Genomic DNA, 6,027 nt, shown 5'->3' with positions numbered 1-6,027 from the left:
ACCTCTCCAGCAGCCCCCAGTAGCACTTGCACACCTCTCTATGCCTGCTTGAATTTCAATGCCCTGCTGACACAGAGAGCTTTGACAACAACCAAGGCCTTACATGTAGCAAATAGATCCATGGCCTTAGTATACTCCTATGCATATCTGAAGAAAAGATCAGAAATTATATAGGCCAAAACTAGTCCTCTCCTTTTCATCTATTTGTATTTCTGTTCTTCAGACAGGAGCCATTCCGTGGTTGAGCAGTGTTACGCTTCTCTTTTTATGGGTGAAAACTGAGCCAAATTGGAGATGGGGAATTTGTGGGTGTGACATCTTACGAACTTCCCCGTCAAGATTCTGAGCACACGTTGTAGGACGTGTGGGTTTCTGTTAGTGTGTTGTTCATTTTTTGTTTTTTTAATAACTGATCTGTAAATACCAGATCCATATTTTCCTTACTTTTGTGGTCCTTTTCCAATGGGCCAAATACATCTGTGTAAATGTTGCCCATTGACTTTTGTTAGTTATTTATCCATTCAGGCTGTCAAACCCTGCTTGGTTTTAAGCCTTTATTGCATCCATAGATATACCTTTTTCCTGAGCTTTTTTTAATGTTGCAGCAAATATCTCTTCTCTTTTTTTAGCACCTGAACTTGCTACTAAGGATGCTTGTAAGTGAAGTATTTTTTTCCACATACTGAAAATACTCTGATGTACTCACACCATCATTTGAGCCTGCTCTGCAGCAGCAGCTTTCAGCCAGGATTCTGGTTAATATAGTAAATACTCACATGAACCAAATACCAATTTTTAAACATTGTTTTGGGTTTTTTTGTGACTTGTTTTAATAGTTACATTGGGAATATATCCCCTTTTAGCTCAGGAACTTGTGACCTTCCAGTGCCTTTTGAGTTGTCTGTGTTAACACAAACTTCACATCAGTTAAGCACGGTCACAGGATCCAAAGGAAGAGCTGGGAACAAGGGACTCCTTTTCAGTTGGTTTGATGAATGAGTCAAGTGTAAGAGGTACACTGTATTCCTTCTTTGTGTGTGTTGGGTTTTATGTTTGTCTGTTGCAATTTTGACTTCTTACATCAGGATTCTTTGGATTCCAAGTGGAAATTTTGCCTCTTTAGTAGCCTATTTTTTTAACGTTGTCAGAAAAGTATCAAACCATTTGTACTTTATAACGAGGATAAAAATGGTAGGCAGGGTGGAAAAAAAAGTGATAACTTGTCAATAAATGATTTTGAGTGGAATACTGACCACTGTCTATCCTTTAATAGCTTTTTCTATTGGATTTGGCTTGTGGATGCACCTCTGTGTAATCCTTGCACTGTCTCATACTTCTTTGGAAGCAGAAATATTTTGAGGTGTTCAATCTGCTGCAGCTTCAAGAGTAGTATTTAGATACTTAAGTAAACAGTTTTTGTTTTTTTAACTAGAATTACCAGGTCTTTAAAACTGTCACTGATGCAGAGGAAGGAAAACTGGACTGCTTGTTAACAGTAGAAGAGAACAGGTACAATAAAATACCTACTTTTTTATGGAATGCCAGTGTTGAAACCTAAGCTTTGGTGGTGGGTTGAGCTGCCACAGGGCTCCTGATTTGTGCTGAGGGTTTTAGCACCTCCCATTCTAGACTAGAATTGGACTAGATGATCTCTAGAGGTCCCTTCCAACTCCAGCAATTCTGTGATTCCCATCCAAATCCTGCCCTGGTGCCCTGCTGGCTCCCAGGGCCACCCACAGCCCTGGCCTGGGCACCCCTGGACACATCTGCCCTTGCTGGGGAGCCACCACCCCTGCAGCATGCTGAGGATGTTGAAGCAAGAGCTCACACTAGACTCATCTTGAGATTCTTTTTTTTCTCCCAGACATGAACAACTCCTTCCCTTGTCCTCTGGGTGTCCTGGTCCTACCTGTGCCCTCCCCCACCCTCCTGCTTGTGAAGGGACTTGGTGCAAAGGAACAAATCCCTTCCCAGATTAGGTCCTTCGTACCAGTGGACAGGATTGGGGATTTGGGATCGGGCAGTGGTGCCCTTCCAAAGGGATGGCTCAGGAGTGGCTCAGTGCAGGAAAGAGGAGAGCCCAGAAGCCCAAACACATCACAACTTGCCCAGGAAAAGTTGGTTGGTTTTGTTTCTCTTTTTATTTATCACTGACTAGGAGCAGCAATCGTGGCAAAGGGGAGCTGAGAAGTACAACACCACACGCAGGAAAACGGTATGAAAAGTACAAAAATAAGGAAGCCTATATATAATATAATTGCAGTCAATTACTGAAAATAAATATTGTAAACACGAAATAACAACATCAGGTGAATCTACAGTCACTCATTTCTGCTAGCAGCTGAACAGTCTTTGGCTTTATTAACTCCCCCTGCCCCTCACGGAGCCAACACCCCCATCAAGATGCATTTTCTTTGCTTCCCAAGGTGTCAGGGATATCCCAAGGTAAAGAATTTGACCCTTTCTTACTCCAGATTACCCTGTGACCAGGAATATCCTCCAGTGACCGCTTTTTTACCTGAGCAAGCAAAATAATCTGTCAAATGAAGGTATTTTCCTCTCTTACCTGCTGGGAGGAGGTTGTGGTGAGGTTGGGGGGATCAAGACTCCCCCTATTCCAGTTTGTTTTGTTGCTGTCTCCTACCTCACTACCCATTGCATGGGGACTTGTGGGTTTTGTCACTGTTTTACACCTGTCCCCTCCCACGCCCTGGACCTTTTCACCCTCTTATCTATCAGATAACCTTTGGATTGCCTGATAAGGGACAGTGTAGCACAGAGGCACCAAGCTATCTCTGGTCAAAATCCCTCTGTGCTGCTTCCAGGCCAGAGATCTATGCCTCTCAGATGCTCCTCATAAATCTCAAGTGACTGAATATGATGCTTCTCCCTTCACTCCAAGAAGGGAAGAGGCAAATTCCTCTTGCAAGGCTCGGTAATTTGCTACTTGTATAGATATATATATACACATTTATTTAATTTCTTACAAAATATAGTAGTAACAATAAAATCCTGTCCAAAGTAGAGAGGTTTGCCAGGAAGGAAAGGTCAGTGTCTCTGGCGTAGCAGTTGACAACAGTGGAAGACCCTGTTCTCCTGCTGACTGTGTGGCCAGAGAACATGCCAGCACAACACCAGAAGTGCAAAGAAAATGCATCCTAATGGGAATAACCAAGCAAAACAAAAGCCATCCTAAATCCACAAAGCAGCACTTCTTACTGGGGGAGAAGAGGCAGCCTGCGCAAGCCAAGTTGCTCAGTCTGTCCATCTCTCCCTACATAGAATAATTTGATCTTCCCTTCATATCAATAGTTACAATTTAATCTTCCCTTCTTCATTTTCAACACATTCACATAACATCCCATGGCACCACTGTGCTGTGAGGTTCCAGTCCCACTGAAGTTACAATCAGACTGTCCAGCAAACATCTCTGGTGCTCACCCCCTTTGAGACAACAAGGAGCACAAACTTCTCCAAGTGTTCCATAAAACCCTTTCTTAGGCCCAGGGGCACCTGCAGACACAGGTTAACACGGGTGTCTTGTAATGCTTCAAGTATTGCTTTTCAACCAGGAACATCTCATCTCAGACCCTTCTGAGCCAAAGCAAAGGGGAAGCAGAAGCTGTCTGGCATTCTGGGAGCCTCGTGGATATCTAGGTGGGTTATCCACCTGAGCCAGCCCAGCCAAAAACCCTCCCTGACTTCACAAAGTTGAGATCCATATCCTCCAGCTGCAGGACATGTCTCCCTCACTTGGTCAGGCCTGCAGAGCTGCTGCTGACACCCCCCAGACCTGGTGCTGAGGGATGGACCAGAAGCACCTCCAGCTCACTTTGTTCCTTTGTTCCAGGAGAGGAGACAGAGCTCAGCAACTCTCCACTACCCTGCAAGCTCAGGGCTCCTCCTTCCTGCTGCTGCCAAGTTACAGCCCAGCCTTTGCTGCAAAGAAAGGCAAGGGGAGCAAGGTTATCCTGCTCCACCTGTCCTTGCTAACCAGGTACTTAACTACCCATGTTTCCTTCTCACCCTTTTAGTCGCCTGCTCCAACAACTTCCTGAACTGGAGCCTGGATCACCTACAAAACCAGGGCTGCCCCATAGTCCCAATCTCCCACTCTCCCTCCCCAGAACTACAGGTGTAGGAAATGCAGCTCACTAACTGATGAGGACACTAGGTATTTCCAAAGGGGTACAGCTGGATAAGAGCTTAAAAATGCATCCACTGATGTGACCTTCTGCAACGTGCAGCAGGTAAGAACGTTCCTGCTGCCATTTTTCAGTAGGCAAAAAATGTTGGTCTCAGGAAAGAATCACACACAACTGCTGGGTACCATGTGAGAGGATTTCTGTATCACCTTCCAGAAATTTATTTCACATTTTCTGACACTTCCACTAAACTTGGTTTCTTACATCGTTTCTATACACAGATTTTGTTATCATTGTCTTGAGGCTTATATATATATATATAAAAAAAAGGCGTTCAAAATGCCCAAAGATTAATTTTGCTTTAAAATTGTGCTACTGAACTTGACCCCCCAACGTAGAAGAGAGACTTTTGGTAATGAGGTTACCCCAAGCAGTATAAAAATATACATAAAAATAGACAAAAACTCTATCCTCCAAACTGAAGGTCCGTTGGTGGGAATTATTATTATTAATTTTTTTGTACATCACTGGAATTTCAGAGCCCTGGGTCATTTCAGCCCATGGTGCAATAGCAGGGGCACAAAATAAACTCCAGGTTAAAACCAGCCAGATTCTGAAAGCTTCACTGCAGGGCCCTGCTGCTCCCCGTGCATCATGTCCCTGGCTTTCTGGTGTCCCTTCTGTTCTGGTGATCAATTCAGAATGCCCAAACCTCTTGTGAAACTCTTCTCAGGAATTTGGGTCTCTTTCTCCAGTCTAACCCCCAGGAGAATTTAAAAAAAACAAAAAACAAAAAAACACAAGGGGCAAAAAAAAAAGAGAAGTACTTTGTACTGTTCTTAAATGCCATTAAAAGGTGAAGTCAAAACTAAAGCAATATAACCCCCCCCAAGACTATGTACATAAAAAGACTTAAGATCTCTTGAAACATAAATATACAGTGTATAAATCTGAGTGTCACCTAAAAGGCTGAAGACACACAACTATTTCACAGACAAAAAGCAAACCAAACTCACCGCGCCACGTGCAGACACGAGGCCCACACCGTTTGGGGATGGGGGTGTTTGCAGGGGGGGACCCACCCATCGTGGTGGTGGTTCCTTGTATCCACACATGCACCAGGGAAGGGTGCTAGTGGTTTTGGGGGTGTAACACAACCCTAGGTCCGTGTCACATCACTACGCTCTACTTCGGGCTGCGTGTGAGAGGTCGGGAAATGGGATTAGACCCTGAGTCCCCAATTATTTCCAGGCACGTGCTCTGCTGGAGCTGCTAAAGGAGAACCTCTAACCTCCAGCAGGTTCTTTGATTATTGCTCACCAACAGAGATACTTGGTATCTCTCAGTGCAGACTCGGGACAGGCTGTTGGAATTCTGCACCCTGTGCTTTAAGAGTTACCATGACTTTCATGGAAATAATACAGCCTTGATCAGGGTAAAAGACTAATGGAGGTCTTTAGCCCAATCTTCAAGAGGTTTGCTTTCTACAGCACGGACACGCTACGACTCCAACACACATAAATAGGTACCAGTTACTGTAAAGTGACAATGCAGTGTGTTAATTACTCTAGCATTATCGTTGCTGCTGTTAGGGGAAGGTGTGAGAGTGGTTAAGGGATGTGGGGAGGAGAGCTGGTGTTTGAGGGAGGCTGCAAGCCAAACAGGTCCAGCTCTAACTGGAAGTGCAGGTAGACCAGCCAAAAAGACACTTTTAGCTTTACTTGAGACGTGGTTTTATGGCATTCAACAAAGCTCCTAAGACAACCCTTGACACAAAGCGCGACAGCGTCTCCAGTCCCACTGGTGGTATCTCAAGAGAACAAGTAAAGCTAAGAGTCTGCTTGCAAGGGGAGGCCACGGGGGTGTGTGTGTGTGTGTGTGT

Source organism: Chaetura pelagica, unplaced genomic scaffold, assembly GCF_000747805.2.
Source record: "Chaetura pelagica isolate M959 unplaced genomic scaffold, ChaPel_1.0 scaffold526, whole genome shotgun sequence".
NCBI lineage: Eukaryota > Metazoa > Chordata > Aves > Apodiformes > Apodidae > Chaetura > Chaetura pelagica.
The sequence above is the reverse complement of the archived record's forward strand: the minus strand, read 5'-3'. Positions refer to the sequence as shown.